Source organism: Falco cherrug, chromosome 9, assembly GCF_023634085.1.
Source record: "Falco cherrug isolate bFalChe1 chromosome 9, bFalChe1.pri, whole genome shotgun sequence".
In the NCBI taxonomy this organism is placed as follows: Eukaryota; Metazoa; Chordata; class Aves; order Falconiformes; family Falconidae; genus Falco; species Falco cherrug.
Genome location: NC_073705.1, coordinates 25420852 through 25444836, shown reverse-complemented (window position 1 = coordinate 25444836; position 23985 = coordinate 25420852). Strand labels below are relative to the sequence as shown.

General features: G+C 40.2%; 1 long non-coding RNA gene across 17 annotated transcripts in view; it reads left to right on the top strand.

Annotated features, from left to right (window-relative positions):
- LOC114015826 (uncharacterized) overlaps positions 1 to 18503 on the top strand; it is a 114928-nt gene extending 96425 nt beyond the window's left edge. For 7 of the 17 annotated variants that reach the window (XR_003559970.2, XR_003559969.2, XR_003559966.2 and 4 more), the window contains 6 exons: positions 9431 to 9547; positions 12669 to 13991; positions 14093 to 14194; positions 14546 to 16466; positions 17037 to 17157; positions 17496 to 18503. This is a non-coding gene — a long non-coding RNA (uncharacterized LOC114015826). The remainder of the gene's footprint in view (positions 1 to 9430; positions 9548 to 12668; positions 13992 to 14092; positions 14195 to 14545; positions 16467 to 17036; positions 17158 to 17495) is intronic. The other 10 variants (XR_003559982.2, XR_003559973.2, XR_003559976.2 and 7 more) reach the window with 10 other exon arrangements.
- Positions 18504 to 23985: the final 5482 nt, after the last annotated feature.

Genomic DNA, 23985 nt, shown 5'->3' with positions numbered 1-23985 from the left:
GTCTTGCAGATCACAGGACTATGCTCAGACCCCTCAGATGGGCTCTGCCTGGAGAAGTAACCAGGTGGTAGCATTTGGCCTCTGGAGCCTGCCTTCCACTGCACCACGCTTCTGTAGCTTCACCGGGTGTCTGCTGGCTTCTCAAGTGTGTGTCTTCAGAGACACAATGCACAACAGAGTCAATTAAGACAGAGGAGAAAGTCTTAACAGAACTAGGAAAATGCAGGATTGAAAACACTGAAGAGTGGAAGCTTCCTTAAAAAGCCAGGCGCTGGTAAGTGCCTGATCATGTCCTTTTTTACACCTCCTTAGGACGGTGCATTTTTCTGTCTGCATGGAAGTGGTCCTCATCCAAAGTGTGCTCCCTAAACCAGAAGTACTCTGCTCTTAAAAAAACAAGCTCTTCCCATACCAAATGATCAACTTGGAAATTTCAGTTTCTATACCTAGTCTCAACTCACAGCCTTCTACAGTCGCCTGCAAAAAAAGTTGTTTTTCCTCAGATGTGTCACAGAAACTAGGAGGGAAGCTCTCTGGGCTGGGGCAGTGGCTTGCTGTTTTTGTGGTGAATGTAATGTGTCTTTTTTGGGGGGGGCAGATGGCTTGCAGAAGTACAGTTGACGGCTTGGGCAGGGGCAGCGCGGATGTTCTTAGAGCATCACGAAAAGCAAATGTTCTATCTAATCTCATACAAACATATTGCATGCTGTCACAGGATGTTTGCTTATTCTTGATATTTCAAGGCTTTCCACAGTACATATTTGCACAACTAAAGAATATGTGGACCCTAGTCTTGTCTGGATCTTGCGCAGTTGGTTTAATTCCATTATTAATCTTGTTTGTTGTAGCCCATTGAGTATCTTGTGCCAAGTTCTGATGTGAAAGTGGGAAGTGGAAATAAGACAGCCTTTTTAGCTAATCCATTTGTGACATTTGCTTCTTCCAGCTGTGACAGGCAAAGGAGTGGACTAAACTTTCCCCAGAGGTCCAGCCCTTCCAGCTGGGCAGAGGTTACAAACCCCTGGCAGATGGTCTGGAGCTTTGTTGTTCTAAGGGTAAATATTTTACACCCAGGCCAGGACGAATTTGTTCATTTGGCTTGGTTGTCAGAAAATTTAGTTTCAGAAGGGTTTATCCTGAGGGAATAGATGAAGGAAAAGGTAGGATGTAGATGCAGCCCAGTGGTGCTTTGACCTTCCTTAGAAGACAGCTTCACAGCCAGGTCCCCGTGGCAGTATGTGCTTTGCTCCCAGCTATGCTGCTCTCTGTCCTGTGCTGCCCAGAGCACAGCCCTCTTATTTAGCTCATTTAAACTTTCCCCAGTAAATCAACTGCTACAGCCCTTCTCTCTGAATGCCCATTTGTCGATCTCTCTCTGGTGCCTTGGACTGAATATAATATTCCAGGTGCAGTCACAGCCAAGCTGTACAGAGGAAAATTATTGGCTTTTATTTTTGCTCCATAATGTAATGTCTCTCTGACCGTAGCCTAAGATTGCATTGCCCTTCCTTTTGCTGCTGTATCACATTGCAAATACATCTATGATTTCTCAATTGCTAGCCCTCAATCTCTTTCAACGGTACTGCTTCATTCCATTGAATATAACATTAATTTGTTAGTGTTTATAGACCAGTGAGTGCTATTGTGTGAGAGGTTGGACTAGACCGTGTAGAGACAATATAATACCGATGGCAGCCAGACAAAGAGAAAATTGACGATTCAGAAATAGAAGGGAAAGGAGGAACAGGAGACAGAGTTCGGTGAATAATAGATCTTTCATTTCTGTGGTGGACCAAGAAAGACTTTAAAAATTGCTCACAGCTTAATGGCAACAAACTTTTAAAAACACAAGCATAAATCCTAAACAAACAAACAAAAAAACCCCAAACCAACTGATTTTGAATTTCACTGAGGTATTTTGTTTAATTTGAAATTAAAAGTCTTGAGATTTTTCTTTTTTTTGGTTTGTGTACTTTTACTGTCATGTAAAGTTTTTCTTTTTCACTGTTTTCACTGTTTTTCAAGGGAAAACATTTTTTAGCTTTAAAACTCCTTTGTTTTCATTCTTCCACAAAAATGGCAGTTCAAAGAGAAAAATCTGTAATTATTTTTTAATATATATTTTCAAAATATCCTCTGCTTTTCAGTTAACTCTATTAACCAAATCTGATATTAGTACCCAAGTTCCAGTCTAGTTTTTAGCTGCTTCAAGGCCAATTTTGGGAAAACTGACTGCTAATTCAATATCCACTTCAATGCACAACACATGATCAGAGAAAGGAAAGAGCTGAGCAGCTGAGGGTGCAACAAGCAAGAAATAGAGAATCAAAGGGTAGGAATACTGCATACAGAGGAAATGAGAGATGGGGGGGAAATCATAAGTAGAGGAAGGATTTGAAGATTCACAGCGAGAGAAATAGGGATAATATACTAGAGAATGGGAATAACGCAAAAACCACAGACTATAATTTCCCCCCATCTTAGGCCAGAACCGAGGTTTCTAAGTCAGGTGCCCTTCCACTGCAGGAAACAAGGCAAAAAGCCTTGACAGGAGGAGATGTGCCCGAGATCAAATTATCTCTTAGATCGATGCATTTTCTTCACTGAAGGCATAAGGTGCCAAAGGTGCCCATACTCCCTAATCGGACTTTCTGATTAGGTGCTTACAATTAGGTAGGATGAAGCCAAGTAAGGCCTTTTTAAAAGTGCATTTATAGAGTTTCATGGCCTTTTCCTTGCATGCATCTGTTATCTAAGCTTGGGGAAAAGCCTGATGAGCCAGGATGGCTTATTTACAGTATTATATAGAGAGTTGCATCATAGGTCATGGAATAAAAGGATAAATTACATATACCCCCTCATGGTTCCTTGATGAATTATGTAACTTGCTGGCAAGAGCACTCAGGCTACTGGCATGGATACCTGGGCCCTGCACCAATGATGCCAAAAGACAGTGGCTCAGATAATCACACAAAGGAAGACTGCAAAATAGGTCTGAGTGCCCTAAAGGATCAATTGACTTCAGTCCTGCTGCATTTGTGATCCTCTCAGGAAAAATATTAAACCTTCTTTAGGGTTTTGCAGCGGGACAGATGAACCAACATACTGGCATCTGTGCATTTTGGTTCTGGATCTTTGTGCCTAGAGGAAGAGAACAGACAGTTATACCAGCTCTTTGTTTAGCTGTAGGCTGCAATGCTGACTTGATTTGGCCTAACTGACCTGGTAATCCTTACACTTGGGCTTCCCTGGTACAAAAGCTGGGTTGCAAACAAATATATTCCAAGGTCCAGGGTATTTTCCATATGCTCTCTTCACTAGCTTTATGCCCATGATAGTGTAACTGCCATCTCCAAGTCCAATGCTTTCAAAAGGCTTATTCTGTTGCTCACATCTGAAAAAGTCATGTGCCACCTACCACTGACCTCTCTGAAATGCAGGTATGCAGTGCATTAATGCCACCAAACCAGCAACAGAAGTAAATGATAGCTGTTGCAGACTGCTTTGCGTGACCATTTTCTGTTCATGTCGATACTCAGTTGCAGTAATTGCCAGATCCTTTTTATTTCCAAAAGAAAGCTGACTTCCAGAATAACCATTCTGCATGCAAGTAAAATCAGAGCCAGCAGGCTGCTGTAGAGATTCAACATTCCATGCTTTGAAATAGAACAAACATTTGCATGGTATGAAGTGTTAGGGTCTTTCTTTTTTGACGGCCACAAGATTAAATTCTTAAATTGTTTTCACAAGAGCTAATGAATGATAACCCCAGAGTCAGTGCATTCCTGGGCACCAACCAATGTCAGTGGCCCGCCAGTTATCTTATCAGGACCTACCAACCAAAAGCTGCAGCCTGATGCTCTCAATTCCAGCATGAAAAGCTGCAGCTGCAAATTTCTGGAGGATCAGCTTATACTCATGCCCAGGGAATGCTTGCCTGGACATGCTCTTACATGCAGGAATCTCTCATCTTTGCCACTGAATCACACCATTCTCCATTCTCTCTGCTGTGACACAATGTCCATGAAGAACATTTCCCTTTAACTGATGTTGGGCCTGAAACAAGTCTCCCTTGTGTCTGTTCTGTGAATTCGTTGGTCCATTGCCAAGAAGAGTATTTTTGCCAACAGATATCAAATCAGCTGATACTGAAGCTTTTGAATAAAATGAACTTAGAATCATCTAGCCATAATAACTAAATAGTTATTTTAGTGGTTATTATGTCTTTACTGTGAGACATCTCATCACAGAGGCAGATTGCATGAATCAAAGTAATTGTACGTTGTGGAGACTGGTAATGATGATTTTAGCTGCCTTCACTAGACAAACCTCTTCTGAGCTGTTGTGTGAAATATGGAGTGAGAGAGAACAACTCTGTTGTGGCTGAGGCACTGAGCAAAAAATTTCTGTCTAGCGTTTTCGTTCTTCCCAGCACTTCTTTCCTCAGTGATTATATCTGCTGCTTCGTTTTTTCAAAAAATAGGATACAGAACATCAAAGTATTTCTTTTTAGAATGTTGAAAAGTTAGAATAAGGACAAGTCTAGGAGTCTAGGCTCTTAGATCCAAAAAAAGCAGTTAAACTTCACTTCTCATCTTTAAATCAATCCATAGCCAGTGGAGTTGAAATTTCCTTGCTTCTCAGATTGCAGATTACCTGTCAGGACATTACTTTTGCCATGGGCTGGGGCTTTCAGCTCATTCAGGCTCTTGGCTCTGTGGTGCAGGACATGGAAGCCCAGCAGGGCCCATTTGCAAGGCAATCTGAAGTTTGGCTGCCTCACTGGAGCACAAACAATAAGTAAGCATCCTCACACTTCACAAAGCAGTTTGGCAAGAAATTGAGCAGGGATCTACAGAAAGCTTATGAAAATGGATGCCACTAAGTAAATAATTTTGATTGAACAAATATTACATACCTACTTGATCATCCTTACAATACCTTACCTATGATTTTCTGAAGTCTTTTTTTAAAGCGGTGTACCTGCAGAACTGACATCCAGCTCTCCAAACTATTTCAAAAGGATCTATAACTGCAGAATTACACACAGGATCAGAACCCCATCCTGTGGTGATAATATATTAAGCTATTGCAAGTCTGATTGTCTTACCCTTATCTATACATTTTTCAGACTGTTGCATCGATATATTAATATCCATCCATGTTTATAACTTTAGGAGGATTGCCAAACATTTAGAAATATAAAGAAATTCCTCTTTTAATTCATATAAATTGTGGTGTAGCTCTTTGATGTCACAGGGAGTCTTAATGCAAAGTGATCCCATAAAATTCAACCACGACCCTAGTCTAGAATCAACAACTAAAATAAGTCTAGGAAAAAGTACTATGAGTGCTCCTGAGTGATTCTTTCCTTCAATATATTCTAATATTTTTGGAAGATGTTAAAACCCTTGTTGAACTCTGGATCAAATACAGCAAGCTGTACCTTTCTTTCTGAGTTTTTCAGTTCTCTTTGTTAAATAATGGATCTGAGCAAACCAGGCATATCTCATGTGAAATTAGATATAGCCCCTTATGGGTCATGTTCAGGCAAACCTTATTGGCAGTATAAAGTTAATATTGAAATTAATTTAGATGAGAGTATTTTAATCTATATATTTATGATTGAGCTAATTTCCTTTGCAGCTAGAGGAAAGAAAGTTCTCCAGTGATGCTTTTCTTCCATTCTGAGACTTTATATTCAAATGTCAATATGCAATGTTGCAAGATGGATATTTATAATTGCTCTGATTTCATTAGCTAAAAAGCCAGAATTAGACGGTAAAAATTAGATTTTAATGAACAATTTCAGCATGAGGAAGTTATGAATTGGTGTCTTGAGGATATCATCATGACTTAGAAATGAAGCAAATTAGACAAGTCCAATAGGAAAAAAAATGGCAAGGTTGAGAGGAGATTAAAATAACTTCAAACAGATCAGACGGGTAGAAGGAGTAGAGGAGAATATGGAACTAGCTTTAAAATCTTAATTCTTGTTTTAATACTGCAAAATAATTCTGAAAATTGTCAGTAGAAACTGGGGAAAAGACTTCAACTAGCAAACGCTGGGATGAGGGGAATAAAGATATCCAGCAGAGCAACACATGCTGCTGCTCCACCTATCACTGGTTTGGAATCAGGGAGGCCACCAGCACTAGAAAAAGCATCTGTGCAGACTGCATACATAATCCCCTCTCGTGCTTCAAAACAGGCCCGTAGTGGATTTACGTTTTTGGCCTGTGGATGAATGTGTTGGCCCTCATCTGCAAGTGAGCCTGGGCTTAGCCAGTGAGAAAAATAATATCTGACATTAACCAAGGTTTTGATGATTAGGGATGAGCGGCAGCTGTTTACACACACTAAATAAAAAGTAAATGTCTTTACCATATACTTTCCAGGTGTAACGTGGATTACAACCACACTGTCATAGACATCGGAGTTGGACAGCTGTTGCTGGTAGTTGTATGAACTGAATGGCTGAGGTTGAGAAAGAAAGAGAAAGGAATCTGGAATCAAGAAGAGATCTGACTCCATAAAAGGCCAAACACTTGGAAACAAATCTGAGGTGTCCTGAATCTTAATGCAGTATCATCCTCGTTAAACTGTGTCATGGCCTAAAGCAAATGCTCAGTGAAACTGCATTTTTACTGCAGCCATTTTAAAATGATGGCTCTTGTGGCATACGCACGTCTCATTTGTTATATACAGTCATGCAAGCCATGCAGATGACTGTTAATGTTACCCTCTCTTCCCCTCAACTATTAAATAAACTCAGAAATTACAATGACATTAAAAACACTTCGAGCAATTTTATGTGATCATTAAGTCAGAATATTCCACTCCGGAGGCTTCTGCTATTCAGCAGCCTTGAAATTACTTAGATCAATTAAATGCATTATATTTTATATTGAATATAGGAATGTGGTTTTTCGCCACTGTGGGGAAATATAAATAATGAAACAAGGAGAATCTCCAGCAATCTCTTTGTAGTCCTGTGCTGCTTTTCTCACACCTGAATGTTTTCACGTGGTTGGACTTGCTTTTTCCTTCCTTGGTGAAATACAGTGATGTATCTTTATAATCCAAACATTTTAGCAGTAAGAAAGCCTAAAAGTCTCCCTTACTCTGCCATCTCTTTTTTTCTTAGCTGATAGAGAGGAGAAATGAGCATGCATAAGGCAGGCTTTTTTAATGATATCAAGGTATTTAACCAAATCATCAAAACTAGGAGCCTACCTACTGTGTATCCTGGAGAAGAACCTGCAAAGGGTGCTCTGTTCTACCGCAGATCTGAGCTACCCCCTCAAAAGACGTTCTGTATCCACTGACAGCACAATTTGAGAATCACCTTCACGGGACAGGTCTCTGCTGGGGGTGTGAGTGTCATGATACTGAACAAAACTACTTTACTATCAACATTGAAAAAGAAAAAAAAAAAAAAAAAAAGTAGAGCAGTAGGAGGATCAGGCAGAGAAAGTCTGAGTGATTCATTGGGGCAGGTCACTGCCAGACCTGGCAGCAAAACCCACACCTTTTACTGGACAACATCTGACGTGTAAAGTCCCTTTAGAGAGAAGGATGTAAGACAACATCACACTTTGTCATCAACTGAAGTTGAGATTTTATTTATTTATGTACTTATTTGCCCATGCTATTAAGTAGTGTAATATTGTTTTTATTGTGAAAATCATATGTTCATTTATATTTTATTCAGAAAGTGGGCTGTTTGCTGTTAATCATCATTTTACTACTAGTCATTAACTAACTAGGAGAATGTTTATAGACTCTGGTGTCATCTTGGGATATGACCTTGCAGAAAAGGTCATTAGTCATTAGCTCCTACTAATAATTAGTGTCCAGGTAGAATGATCAGCTGGTCAAGTACAAAGCAAGAGTAGCTTCAGAGAAAGCATTGCTTGCTGTAAAGTGAGAGGGTTAGAAGATAGTTTCCTGGCTTACAAGGAAGCTGATTGAAAGGCTGTGTAATTAAATCTGTTCTGTGCTGTGCCTGTCCTGCAGAACATAATAAGACTTACCCAGAAAATGGATCTGATAACCTGGCGCCCAGTGCCGTGCTAATTCTCATGCCGTTGTGCAGCCCAGCTACTAAATTATAGTTATGCAGGATTAATTAGTTCCATTCTCCACAAAGCTAATATTCAATGTAAATGAGGGGGATTAGCAGGGAGTTATTTGGTGACTTACAAGAAAGGAAACACACATTTAAACAAGGATCTTAGGACATATAAATTAAAACCCAAGGGATTTACATTCAAATATCAATGGGCCGCTGCATCAGGTATGGTTTTGCTTTGCCTTCGCACTGAAATATGTTTGCAGAGATAGAGTTGTGCTCCACTAGGTGCAGCTGAACATCCTTAGGTATTTCAGGAGTCATCAGCTTCTACGTTATAAAATCCAAGAGGGACCCAAAGTGAACTTCTAAGGGATTACTTGTATGATGTGGATATTCCTACATGCTTGAACTACATTCTCTTTAAGCTTCTTTTAAATAATATATTTAGGAAAGAAAACAAAATCAGACAAAACCTGTAAGCATTTGATGGCAATCTGAAATTGCCCAGTGATACTCTGAAAGCTCTTGGTGCATTATTCTAATGATTAATATCTTCCCTATTAAAAATGTGTATCTTATCACACAGATTGTTTGTTCAACTTTGGATTCTAATCCCTGGGTTTACTGTAGCTTTATCAGTTTCAGTTTCAACAGTAAACTAGTTCATTCTCCCCACTGAAATCCATATGAAATGGGATGAAGCTACTTCATCTCTTTTATAAACCAATAGATTGAATTCTTTAAATATTTGTCTTTGGGGCATGTTTTCCAGTATTTTGCTCATTCCTCTTTTCAGAACAATTGTCAATATCCTTCCTGAAATGCAGGCAGATGCCAGAGCTGGACATAACATTGCTGCAGTGATCGCAGCATTATCAAATACTGAGGAAATCTAGCATCTTGATTTCTACTCAGAATTCTGTTTATGCTGTAATGCATATTTGTCCCCCGCGTCTTTTGTTGGCAACAACATGTTCACTTGATTCAAGAAAACTTATCCTTGTTTCAAATTCACTACAGCGGAATTCTTCTCTTCCCCATTTATGTAGGCTGTAGCTATGTCTAGCACCCTTCACTCCCCTTCTGTCTCTGCTGGGATTCATTAGTTACAATCAGACTGATTTTCTTAGGAGGTTAAGGTGCAAGAACCTTTGCAGCAGGAGCTAGACTACCATGTAGTGCGTATATCAGGTGACTCTGAAGCTTTGTGAATGCCAGACTGCCCAAGCAGTGACTCTAAATACATTTAAGTGAACAGAAAAGGGGTATACTCTTTGTGCTCTCTTCAGAAAGGTAGAGAAATGTACCACAGACGGCTGAATATTTATGTTGTTTCTTGTATTCTACCCTAAGAATCTGTGAATGGATAATGCCTAAGACAGACAGACTGAATCTGATCCACTGCAGCGATACCTGTCTTCTTCAGGGGGAAGCAAAGGAAAGAAGTTGAAAGCTAACAAGGAGAATATGGTAAATTAAAATTCTGTCCCCAAAGTAAGCAGAACAAAAAAAACCTACAAATGAGAAAGGTGTTGAGGGGTCACAGAAATGCAGAGATATCTTCAAGTGATACTGCTCAGTCCCCTGTGTTTTGCTCAAGAATGGGCTTTGACTGCAGCCCTGCTCTCTCCAGCTGGCAGAAACGTGCCAATGGATGCATATGTACCTGTGCGCAACAATTGCCACACTAGACATTGCACCAGGGCTTGAAACGAAGACTGGAAACTCAGGACTGCCCTAAGACCAAATGTGGCAACTATTAGAAACAGACATTTCTGTGGCAGTGGCAGAGAGAAGACTGTGGCAACTCCTGCAGACCGTGGACTTGCACAGCGCAAGCTTATTTCATAGAATAACAGAATGGTGTGAGTTGGAAGGGACTTTAAAGACCATCTAGTTCCACCCTGCCCTGCCATGGGCAGGGACACCTTCCACTAAACAAGGTTGCCCAAAGCCCCATCCAGCCTGGCCTTGAACATTTCCAGGGATGGGTCATCCACAGCTTCTCTGGGCAACCTATTCCAGTGCCTCACCACCCTCAAAGTAAAGGATTTCTTTGAAACATCTACTCTTCCTAATATCTAATCTAAATCTACCCTAGTCCCAGTAAACTATACAGTTTGGAAGACATAATTCTTCACTTTGTGAAGAAGAATGGTAGAGGGATCAGAAACAAGACGGAGCCAATAACTTAGCTGACACTGCAATCAGCTTACATTTATCTCTCTCTGTACCCTGCTCTAGCTTTTTTCTGAACTGGTTCAGAGCACTTGCAATCAGAATCTCAAAATACCTCTCTCTGCCCATGCCAAGGTGTATTTAGCAATTACATTGCACAGGGTTAGTATATTTTCTAATGAGAAGAGGTGTTATGAAAGCTTTTATGTTGTTTTCTTTTTTATTTGGTTAATATACCCAGAGTGTGTGAATGTGCGTCTGTGTAATGTTTTGTTAATGTGACATTTATTCTCCTTTCCTTCCAGCCCCTCCTCAAGCATGTCTGCGAATCAATCTGGTTTTGTGTTTAATGCAAGTTATCAATCATCTTTTCATGAGCAAATGGTTTCATATTAAGGGGAAGGAAACATTCTAATGTATTCATTCTATTATTGTTCCTTGGAAAAGATCCAGATTTGCAATAAACCAGTGATTGGAAATGCACAAAGTATTTTAATATCCCAATTATTTTGATTTAACTTCCTCTAATAGTTTAAATTGATACTGAATTTATTTAGAAGCCATTACAAAGGAATTCCCCCCACCCTCCCGCCAAGTAGTTCAGAAACACATAATGAACTTAAGCTGAAGACAAAATACATTGTTCATATTCTAAGCTGCCAACGGTATGAGAAGGGGAAGCTTTTGTATGAGAAAGCCAGGTGGAGGGAAACGGAAAAAAAACCAAACCCAAAAAAAAGCAAAAAACAAAAAAAACCCAACAAAGCTGCTATATATAATTCAATTATTATTTAAAAATTCGTCTGATTAAAAAAAAATGTTACAGTGGCAATTTTTCTGTCTTCAGGAGATGATAATCAGACACCCACTGACTTCCTACATTACTGGAACTAACACAGATTTGACTACATGAAAAGACCTACTCAAAAATTTCATCTCTCCCTGCCTACGTTTCTTTTTTTCCATGTTATCTGCATTTTTACCCTACTGTTACAATCATGCTTTGCACTTTTCACATAAATTCATCTGAGGTCTTCACAGGAATGCTTTGCTCATGTCCAGGATTTCTCAGCATCCTTTCACTTCCTGGATGGACTGAGAAGATTTTAAGGTGATAATGCTCAGTCCTCCAACAGATAACCTCAGAAACCTGAGAAGCCATCCCTAGAAGGCTCATTGCTGCAATAAAGGTCCATGGGACACTTCCTGCCTATCTGCCAAGAGCTTTGTAAGGACATGTACGGGCATGAAAATGTTATGGCCAGGATCTTCCCGAACTGAAGCTGGCAATATAAAGAGAAAGTGTGTCAGTCCTAAGGTACTAAGTCTTTTCTGGATCTTTCTTGGTTCTAGAGATATCAGTAACATCTACAGATGGGATCAGCGTGGCCTGTCAAGCTCCTGGTGCTACTGACACAGTAAGAAGGCATCCTTGGCTTGACAAGCTGATGGCTCCAGGCCTGGATCCCCAGAGGGACTTTGGACTACAGCAGGAAAAGCTGCCATTTCTACATTTAGGACTCTTATTCCTTAGTGGACTGACCTGTTCAATCAATTCCTTAAATTAATCTTCCTTAAAAAAGAAACGTAGGCAGGGAGAGATGAAATTTTTGAGTAGGTCTTTCCATGTAGTCAATCTCCCTCCAACAAGAAGCAAAGCTACTACAGTTTTATATCCTTTTGACCCTAGCAGAATCCATGGCATTACATTAGCATAAAGTCAAAGGAGAGGAAAACTGAAAAAAAGTGAGTAGGATCTTTATTGTAAGTTAAGAATTTATGCCATATGATCATTTTGAAAATAACTGTAGCTTGACAATAGCTATTGCCTGCAAACAAGCATTCTGGATACCACACAAATACTTAGGAAGCAAATTCATGATGACACAGAGGTTTCTCAAAAAAATTGGCAAAACATTGCTTATTAATTTTGAAGTGCTAAATAGGCAGCATTTTTTAACGCACATTAATTCATGACATAAATTTTGACATATTCAGAATTTTTAAAAAAGTTTAAATAGCATTAGCATTTGTTTGAGAAATGTACTCTATTTAAGAATGACCATAGTTTACTGCTTTCTTTAGTTGCAAGTTAAGAGATGAGTATTTCATGTCATGCTATGTCATTTTATGAAAGCATGTGAATGAAGTCCTTGAAATTATTTACCTGTATCATCTCACCACCTAGCTTTAGGGCAAAAAGTCATACTGTTTATATTAGCTTACCTTGACAGTGAATGGTGTGAGTGGAAGAAATAGCGATTTCTGAAAAACAGTCAAGAATGTTCTTTATGCTGAAAGGACAGCCACTTAAGAGTTAGCCAATAATAATCATGAGGCGCTACTTAAGACTTCCAGAAAAAAAATCTACTGTTGTTGTATCCTTTCTTTTGAATTACCTCTGATTTTAAAGTGATTGTTGTGGAGATGGGGAATTACGGCTCTGGTCTAGGAAGATTCAAAATCTTGATTCTGAATTGTGACTGAATACTCTGGAAGTGGGGTAAGCACTACCATCTTCTTTTTGTAACAGTGCACGCTGCACCCTGAAATACAAAACTTGTTGTGGGGGCCACTGAGAGGAAATGTGACTATTAAGGCCAGTACTTAACACAGACAGTTAGGACAGGGGGAAATCAGATATTTTCATCCCTATCTAACAAAATCAGAAAGGAGGGGAACTACAGGGCAGATCTTCCACATCTTTCATGCATGCACTAGTAGGCAAAGAGTAGACTGTACTCAGAAAACTTGGGTTTATGTTTTACAAGCACCTGCAAGACTTTCTCAGGCAGCTCTTCCTGGATGGGCACCTTTCTCAAGGATTTTGGTTGCATTTAGGCAGCACTAAGCCACTCGGCTTCGGTCCAGACCATGCTGGCAAGATCTATGGGCTAAATGAATGTGCTCCTGTACGTATGCAGTGCTCAAACATATGCCATACAAAGGATAAAGGACTTTTTTTTTTCTTTTTTTTTTCCCCCATGTTGTCCAGGAGAGCAGCCTGTGATCTCTGATGTGCTTGGGCAATACTCAGCAATCGCCTTCCTGGACTGCAGACTGGGGTTAAACAAGACCTAAAGCCATTTCAGATGGAATATCTGCATCCTGGATTTTGTCATGACTATTCCTTTGTCTCTGATGCAGTGAAGGAAGAAAAGCATAATTTGTTGATGCTGTGAAAGACAGTGGTGGTTAACTAGGCTAATCACAATGCAAAGGAATTTAGTCTGGTGGTGATAACTTCAGGATTTTGTATATTTATCTAGCTATCTACCTGTCAGCTAAGCAAGTCTATGATTATCTGTATTTGAACTACTGAGCAATGATCTAAGTTTTCTATAGATGCAATCTTCTTTTCCCAAGTCATGGAACATTTATTGAATCCCTCAAGATGTTTTAACTCAGTTTCTTAATGCAAATTTTTCCTTCTTGAAACAATCGGGGTGTTGGAGTGTGTCTTTGTCCCTCTGTTCAGTCCTTTATAAAATGTAACTAATAATTGCACTATTTTCCTTTGACTGTTGTAGCAATGCCTTATCTACTCGGCATTCTCTTTGAAGAGAATACCCTCAGAATAAGATCATTTCAGCTTTTCTTTTTTTAATTCTATTGCCTAGCCAAAACAGTTGCTCGTTTTTACAGGTGTCACATTTTCATTGATACAAAAGATGGAAGCCACTGGGAAGTGTCTAGTCCCTACGAGATGTGGTCCTGAAGAAAGAGATGCCTTTAAGTATGTCTGATTGAGTTAAAATCAGTGATTCGGTGTACAGGAGGATTTCTTTTTTGATGCGCATGTGTAACTAAACATAAACCTTGTGATTCTCTCTTTAGCATGCTACTACTGTGCATCTGAAGCAGTTTCCTTCCTTGAAGAAGCAAGGTTTAAGCTACTCACTGGAGCATCATTTTGAGCATCCTGTCTTCAAAGCAAATGTAAGATTCTCCAGATGGTAGCAGTTACCCTTGCCTGTGAGAATGGGATGTATCCTAGAACCGTAGCAGATCACAGGAAATGTGTTTACCAGTTAGTAGTGTATCTGTACAGCATGTATGCCCATAAGACGTTTCTGACTGGAGGAGTTTTTAAGCTCTTTCATACAGCATGCAGTTAACATTTCTTTCCAAAAAGAGTCCTCAGATGCATGTGCAAAACAAATTTCCAGATCCCTTCCTCAGACTATTCCTCCCTGTCTCCTTTGTCTCTGCCACTCCTTTCCCTTTAATAATAATGGAAACAATTTACATCATAAGCTAAAAACAACTTAATTTTCTTGTACCTTATAGGAAGAAAATAATGTTGAAAGCAAAATAAATGAATAGTGCATGAACTGCTGCCACCTCTTGGTTATATTCATCACTCCAAGTATTCGGGGCGTATTCATCTAAATCAAGAATATTAGGGCATTTCAGTTATTTTTCCCTTTCACCTCACATCCAGCCTTGAAAACACAAAGCAAGACAGTATATTTTTTTTTTTCTCCAGATGCTATTGCTGAAATTGTCAGTTGCAACTATTAAGGTAATTTTTAAAGGTCTTCTACCAGTATTTTTGTGTGCTTAAGCTAAGTCCTTTCTCTTTCTTTTCTGGGGTTTAGGTTTTATTTAATTTTAATCTCCACCTTTGTTAAGCTTCGAGGCATTCAGTTGGTTATTTTTGTACTACAACAAAGAGAGTTAACTTTATTTCATTGGCATTCTGATAGTGAAAGGCATGAGGACAAATGAAGGGAAGGGTGGTGGTAGTGGGGAATTACATATGCCTAAGTGAAACAAAATGAATTTCCAATATATTTTTTTCCATGTTTAAAGAATAACACACTAATTTTATTCCTTATCCAGATGTGTGTTCTGATTAGAAGCTCATTGAAGGTAATGGCATAACTCCAGTGCACTTCAAGAGCTTTTGGACAATTTCTAGTGAAAAATATCAGATTTCTATTGAAGTTGTCAGTGGAATGACATTGGTTTCTCCCACCCAATACCGTTCACCACAATTGTTGCATGTTTAATCAGTTCCTGCTGATTGCAGTAGGACATCAATTGACCTTTTCTAGGTCAATTGCAATGTGTGGACAGCTAAAATATCCTGTCTGAGCAGTCATTAGATGCCCTCTAAATGATGATATACATGATGAATGGGAACAAAATTCTGGCAACCTCCCAATGACAGCCACCGGGGTAGGACTTTCACCTGTTCCTCACTTTTTCCCAGCCTTTGGTCCCATTCCTGTTGATGTTGTACTTGCTTATTAACGTGCTTGCTTGTAGCTGTACCTTACCAGGCTCTATGGCTGCACCACAGCCTATCACTTCAGACAGCAACAGAGAAGGATCAGCAATTTGTACTGAAAATACAAATGCAGAAGGTCTAAAAGCAACCTAATTGAAGCACCCCTGAGTTAAACCAAAGGCTACATTAACACCCAGGCTATAATTAGCAGATCCTCTCACTTTGCTAAGTGAGAAGTCTTATCCATGTGTCTGTCAGCATAGAAGCAATAGAAACCACCATCAATGTGACAAGCTGTTGTTTGTCATGTCCTACTGAAAAGCCCTTGCTGAACTGAGACTTTACAAAAAAAGTTTTTTTATTTGGAAGACCAGAAATTGTTTGGTCTTTACCCTGCTGGCACGATACATCCAGTCATGGCTGAAGATCTCTCTCTTATGGGATGTTCATGATTCTGCAGTTCAGGGCCCAATGACTCTTTTATCTTTGTTGTCATAACTAAATAGTATAATTATACACAAACACAGCTAAAAGCCGCAGCATTAAGTTTGAAAGGACTACAAAGGAACAGTGTCTTCCTGTGTAGCAGCTCTTGCTTCACTGGCTTTTATGCATGAGCTCGTTACATGACAACTTGCCGCAGCCTGATTTCCTTACTCACTGAAGTGATTAAAGCAATACCACCCCAGAGACCTCTTGTTTGCCTGCACATATCACTGCAACCCACTCAGCTTCCTCCAAAGCAAGGGCAGAGGCCCGGTGTGCTGGAAAATTGGCAGGGTGAGGTCTGTTCTCATTTCATAATGGAGCCATTCTGTTTCCTCTCTCTCCAGCGTTCTGAAATCTCTTCCTGATGACTTGATTAAAGGATATTTTTTTTTAAAAAAAAGAAAGCAGCTTATCTAGAAGAGTGCAATATATACCATGAAAAGTGCTATAAAGCAGTGCTTCACCTTCAGAGCAGTTCAGAGACAGGTAAATAAAGTGCTTTGGGCTGGGAGCTGAACCACGCTGATTCGATGAGCGGATACCCGCCTAAGTGTGATGGATAGGCGTGAAAATGGCTGCAAATGCCACTGTAGAAGCATAAGCAGGACAATCAGTGCTCAGATCCTATTACTTAAGCAGTGCTTTTCTCAGACTGCTTAGTGCACCATCACCTCCCAGAAGGAAGGTTAATGTATGGCTGATTTGTGGAACGACTTATCAGCAGGCATTCTACCTGAGGAAGCAGAATTCATAGTGATTATTGTAGACTTTTCCTTACCAATGCCCTGCCTACAAGAGATTACATGACATTGCTCAAAAAGCAGGCAAATGACATAAGCAAAACAATTTTTTTTCCAGCCTATATCTTAATTTTTTTTTTTTTTTTTTTTTTAAATCCAGCACATCTAAAAATAGCTCAGCCCTAGAACCAGGTGAGTTCACACTGACAGATTCCTTCTGGATATGAATATCTAAAGTTAAGTTTTCAAATTGCTCTTTCACTGTGGTGGCTTTTTTTGGTTGTTTTTGGGTTTTTTTTCCCTATCCTGTCATTAGACTAAATGGAAAAAAGTATTATACCATTACCGTTTGTGTTCAACCTCAGACAAATCCTGGTGGCTTCCAGACCTTCTCCAGGGATTCATCTTTCCTGTATATTCGCAGTGGTAGAGAAAAGGTGAGTGCTGTGGTCTTGTTCATTATCTAGTTACTGAATGGGGTTTCTGTCTTGAGGAAGCTCTGCAGAACCCTCTAGAATACCTTTTATTTTCTCACATAATTCACTTTCTTCTGAAAGTGAATATATATATATATTATTATATATAAATATATGTATGTTATACCAAAAAGACACAAGTGCTGTAATTAAGAATAAATGTCTTTCTAAAGGAAATAGCTCAGCTAGACATCACTAAGCTCAAAGCAGGAACTGGAGTGAATTTTTCTAGTTTGTGATGTTTTCAGTGCTCAAGACACCCACCCCATCTTCACTCTTTCTTTGCTGGCTGGAGGCAGGAACAGGCTGTGAAAGGGGATACCTTCAAGAGCTCCTGCCTCATGCCCTGATTGCCCTGGTGAGTAAGTCTGAATCAGGATGAGCCTGGATTGCCTATGAAGTCCACTTGCCATAGGAATATCTCTACAGAAAAAAAGAGCATCTTCCTCAAAATAACCCTGAACCATCCTTTCTGGATCATGTCTTGTGGTATAACCACAACAGGAGAGGCAAGAGTTGGGGAAAACAGAGCATCCCCACAAGAGAAAAACACCACTGTGGGAACCTATTCATATTCACCTTTCCTCACCTGCCCGTGCCAGCACATTGGAGCAGACCCAACGCCAGCGCGTCCCACAGCAGAGTGCTGCATCTGCAGGGCTGCGTGGGCTTGTCCACACAGGCTTCCCAACCCTGGGGCCTGCAGCACTGAGTTCCAGAAGGTTCCTCCTCTGTTCGTTATTCTGGAAAAGATCTCAGGCTGAACTAAACTGCTTTTGCTGCATTTCAATATAGCAGGGAAGGGTCCAGCCAGACTGATGTGAGCTCTGCGGGGCCCTCTGCAGCAAACACTGCTGGCTGCTACGGACACAGCAACAGAGATACAGACTTTACACTGTTGTTCTGCTCTGGTGAGTAAAAACGCTCTGTGAGGAGAAATAGTGATGTTCTATTCCGGTGAAACCAGCATATTCAAAACTGAACTAAGAACTGGAAAAAAATATTTTTGGAGAAAATGCCTGTCAGAATTTCCCTCAAATGAGTGTACAGTGCGGTTTCTCCTCTCCCAAAAATCTAATTCTTGGGAAAATGTACAATTTATTTAAAGCAGTAACACCAGTTTGGTGTCCCAGCAGTGAAAAGCAAAGATACAGATGTTGCTAAGTATGACCTAGGTAGATTGACATAATGATGTGAGCAGAATTTAGCACTTACAGTCTGTGGGTAAATGAAGGATGCTGGTTTCCAAGGTGGCCAAGTGCTGAATTCACTTTTAGAAAAATAAATTAAAATCCCATTGAAAAGCATTTTTGTTGACTTTTTTTTTTTTTCTTTTCATAGCTAGGAAGAAAACATTTCCCTAGTTGATATAATAATATTCAAATGCAATTCCCTGAGAAATATCCTAAGATATTGAATTTGAAATTAGTTAAATGATTATTGGCTGAAACAGATTTTAAAACTAAGATCTACTTATGAGTCTTCAGGCTAAGGAGTTATTAGTGAATTTAATTAACAATGGGATTCTTTAGTAACTTCAATCTAGTAGTAACCCACAGGTTTGTCTTTTGGTAATTATTATGTCTGCTGGTTAATAGGATAATCATGACCATGTTTGCAACAACTGAGAACTCCAATCAAACAAACAAAAAAATTGCTAATAATCATCCTTGCTGTTCACACAGGGTTTTTCTGGAGGAAGCTTCTGCCTGATTGAAACATATTATTTATAGTGATGGTATACGTATCTCAAAATCTACAAACTGTTGAATAAGATTCAGCACAGGAGGAAGTCTGGCAGTCTTTATCAGTAAAATCTTCTGATAAAGGGAACTAGGCTTTTATTTTTCTTCTTTCCTGTAAGTGTCTTCTAAAAGGCTTTAAGATGCCATCCTAAGGGTTAAAAAAACAAAAACAAAAAATAAAAACCAAACCCAACTGTTCTAGTAAAAAAGATATACTTTCTGATTTCTTAATAAAATAGTAATATTTTCCAGAAAAGAATGTGACAAATTGGGGTTTTGTTTAGTTTTCTCTAGTGTCAGCTCATTTTTGAAAAATTAGGACACCTTGTGTTAAAAACACAGCAATGAGGTATTTCTAATGCATGTGGATAGGGATTTGCATGACACCTCCCAGTATTTTGCTATTTTAGCAATTAATCAGCAAAGGCCAGCGTTAAATGAAGGTCAACTGGAAAGACCAGGGAGGCACACTCTTGGCAGGAGGCCTTGAGAACAGCTTTCTGGAGGAAACTTTGTAGCAGTGCTAGAAATCAGTGACATACTAGTTGATAGTGTTTCTGGTAGGTGAAGGTGGGGTGTTCCAGGCAGCACTTCTAACAGGGAGTGCACCTCTGAGACTTCTCACCGAAAGGAGCTTTCCTGAGAACCATTTCAGCTGGACTCCCTCAGCTGGACCTGGTGCTTGCTGTTCTCTATACGATTCACCACTTTCACCACTGACCCTAGCTGGGGGTTTGCTTCGCTGCTATGGTTATCTAAAATGGCGTCAGTTCTTCCCAATGCTACCTATTGAGAACTGCTTACGCTGAGGCTGGAGGAATGCCAAAAAGCTTCACACAGAAATACAATTCTGCTACAAAACTCTCTACCCTAACCACATCTCTCCATTCCCTCTGTTTTGCCCCTCGTTCAGCTGATAACTGTCTAGCTACGATGCCCGTGACAAAGGAGGCTGGAGAAGATAGCACAGGGGTATAGGATGGGAAGGGACCACATGAACCACCGCATCAGGTTCCCTGACATCTCAGGCCATCGTATCAGAGCAAGACCTGGCAAGTCAATGTAGAAAGGGATTCCTGTGCATTGGCTAGCCCCCAGGACAGTCTCTGTCCCTGGAGGCCCCTTCCTTCCTTTCTTTCTGCAGATGCCTGTATGCCAACATCATGCAGCACTTGGGTAATGGAATTTATTTTTTTGCTACAGTTTTTCCATCCTGGGTTCAAGCACTTAGTATCAGGTTGTAAAGAAGGTAATAAGTCCGTGTGAGTGGAAATGCTTACAAGGTAAATACTTTCATCTTTCAGATTTGCTGCCAAATTCTGCATGACAATGGGCCTTGATAACTCTGATGGTCTCTCAAAGCTGGGCTTATAACAAATCTTTTAAATTCATCTGTTCTTCAATAATAGACAGAAAGTCTTTCTAGTTCTTTGAAAAATATGACTAGAATTCACACAAAGGGTCCTCTGTATACTTCTAAAGGTCTCCTTTTACCTATACACTTTACAGTCAATTGCAAAAGCACTGAAATATTCAAAGATGACAAAATCAAAGGCTAGCTAGTGTCCAGTTAATCTAGCCAGCAGGCGTCTGTAGATAGCTGGTGGAGATTCTCTGTACTCATGATAATGCTCTTCCAGACATCATCTAGTAAGAAAGGAAAAAGAGGCAACAAATTATTATTATTACTACTACTACTATTATTACTGTTATTATCATCATTATTACTGTTATTGTTATTATTGTTGTTATTTCCTCAGGTACTCAAGTCCTAGCTTCTCTATAATTTAATTTATGCGTGGCTTTTCATGAATACTAGGGAAAAGACAGTAAGATCTGAAAATGGGGTCCAACTGCAGAACTGGAAATTCTCATCATTTCTCAATGTTATCTATTAGTTTCTCAAGACTTGAGGCTTACTGCAGGTTTTGGAAAAAATGCATGTTAGTATCTTGCTATGCACAATGTGTAATTCAGAATTTCGAAAGGGAGACAATACCATAATCTAGGTTTAGAAGCTACTTCAAACAAATCAACAAAAAAATGTTGCCTGCCTGCTGCATTATCATCTCAATTAAAAAGGATAATTAAGAGAAGTATTACATAGATGAAGGAAAAGTTCAAGTAAAACTAAGGACTGAAGGTAAATAAATCTCCTCTCCCTGAAACCAGAACATTCTTTGAAATTAGAAAAAAAAAAAAAAAAAAAAAAAAAAAAGGTGCAATAATTACAGCTAAAAGAATAATTGGTTTTAATTAATAAAAATATTTAGATTAACAGGAAAGCAAAATAGATTGCTAGGGCTGGATCATAATTTCATTTTTATTAAGAGCTGCTAAATGTAATCCTCCTATATCATAACATACACTGAGCCCTTAAGGAGTATCAGCAACAAAGTGTTGCTGAAAATAAACTAGTGTTTATTTCCCCCTGAAGTTAACTCCAATAATCCTGATTGTGCTTTAGAAGAAATGAGCTCTTGTTGTAACTGTATCAAAGGGCTGACAAACTTTAAGAACCATTGTAAAAGAAACAGGCACTTCTGTTTTACAGATAAACGCCAAGCCCAGCTGAAGGCTGCGGGCTGTCTTTGGGTATTCCCATGAAAGCAGAGGAAGGCCCACAGCAGCAGGCAACGCAGTAAGTTTTCAGGTCAACGTGGCATGAAGACGTAGGGGGAAAAATAATCCGGTAATGAAAAATGAGTCGATGTGGCTGGGCAGGTCAGCCTGTCCCATGGGGACCAGCAGCCTAACTGCAGCGCTTTGCTCTGCAGCCACATCCGAGCCCAGATGGGCATGCTGGTGCTGACCCTGCTCGGGTTTAGCTAAATGTGATGGCAACTGAGATCAATAACCAGACTGGTGTATTTTGGGACTTCAGGTGAGGAAGAAAAGCCTCTCGACTCAGGAAGGGCCTCTTTCTTGTCCATTAGGGAAATGTTTTTGAAAGTGTAAATGTCAGCTGGGAAACGAACTGCTTTCTGTGGCTTTGAAAATTTCCTCCCTGAGCTGCAGATTATTTTGGGTACAAGCTGTCTTTCATCCTGTGACAGTTAGTAATGCCAGGGCTTCTACTCACTAATAGAACATAATTAACCAAACGATACTCCTTTAAGGTCATTTGTAGTGGAAAACACTTTCATCTATATGAGCCAACACAGAAGTAGGGAAAAACTTAGCCCATGAACATCCCACTCCAAGATTTTGTTCAAGAAATCGGTGTCTCAAAGGTCAGTCTCTCCAGTCCTGTGGCTCTGCAGCAGGGTCTGAAGAAGGATTTTGCTTGTACATTTATTACTGTTTCTTCTGGATCTCTTGAGCAAGCACTTTTCAGAGACACACGTAGGTGCAGCTGGTTCAGGGCTTGCAGCTCAGACCAAACAGCTTCACCTTGCACATCAGGCCACAGAAGGAAGGGCAGAAACCTCAGAGCTCTGCTATAGACAAATCATAGCTTCAGGGGAGCACAAAGGAGGATTATGGTGGTTTGAATCTCACACTCCCTAGGTGGGACTAGGCAGGTGTGGAAAGTGGGAGAAAGAGTTACCTGTTGTGAAACAGCTGGTGCAAATATTCCACGCCATGTACAGCACCCACTTCCGTATAGCGCTGAGCCTCATCCACTCACCTGATGTGACATGAGGCAGGAATCACAATGGGCAGTCCGCCCGTGTATCTGCACATACTGGAGAGGTTAAGGAAGGTTTCCAGCTTCAGCCAAAATGTCGAGAGAAGGACTCTGCATTGACACTGCCTTAGCCCCAGGAGAGATCCTCAGCCTGGAGTACACCACAAATGCAGAAAAAGTGGAGATATGCTACATCCCAGACCCTCCTGGTGTGGAGATAAGCGTTCAGCCCACCAGTTCAGGTTTTCTCTGTGGTGACAGAATAAGGATTTTCTCCCCATGCAGGCAGAGTTAATAATCAAAGACTTTCTCCCTTAAAGCACTTTATAACACTACATTTAAATGTGCTGCATGCATTATTCATCTTTTTGCAGCAAGCAGCAAGAGCAGAGGCAGCTGCCAGTCCAATTAGTGTTTCAGAGCTCTACCCTCCAGCTGCCTCTGAGGGGCACAGCAAGGACTGAAGCGGTCCATGGGACGAGTGGCCCACGCCTTGGGGCTGGGGAGCAACTATTTGCCAGTGTAGCTGCAGTCCCAGAAACACCACCATAGCCGACTGTCTGGGGAAGGCTGGAGGAGGAATTTGTTATAAAAAGGGAGGGGGCTTGCTTGCATCTATCTTGTGCTGAAGGCAGGCAATCATGACACCCCTCCCAACAGCTTTCCTACATTCCTTCTTTTGGACCTTTGTCTCTCAGGGCTTCTCAATAAAAGATTACAAAAACTAGAAAACTTTGTGATTGTAGCTTATTTTCTCTGCAGTTTGGTGGATACAGCACTCTGCATGTCAGACTAATGATTTGGGTTGGGATCCTTCTATACAATTAATTTCAATATGAAGCACATCAGCAATATCCTGGCTACTATTAGTGATACTTGTGTCCACAATGTCTGGATGTGATACAGCCTCAGAGAAGCTGAGGAAATCCAACAGTTATCTGGTTCCTATTCTCTTTATGCATGGCTGAGCTTAGTGGGAGATCATTACACAAACCTAGGCATGGCCCTACTCTTAAGTGCTAAAGAGTCAAGGTTACACATTTGACTGGATCTATTTTAGTTGCACCTCTCTCCCTGCTAACAAAAGCTCATAAAATTCCTAGAGAAAACATCATAAATTACCACAAACTTCATAGCTCTAAGTTATCCCAGCAGAAAGCAAGCCTTTGCACAGACAGGACACCATGGAGCTACTGTCCTGGAAGGCTGGGTGGTCTCACATATGTTACTGTACCTCCTAGGACACAAACCAGTAACCCTATACTGAGTTGGGCTGTTTAGGTGCTGGGCTGGCCATCTCGTTGGAGCTCACATACACAGTGCTGAGTTCTCAGGTAGAGAAGGTTCAGTTATGGTCCACTTGTCAAAATGACAGAAGATTACAACGTGAGGCTCAATCTGCAATACAGAGGT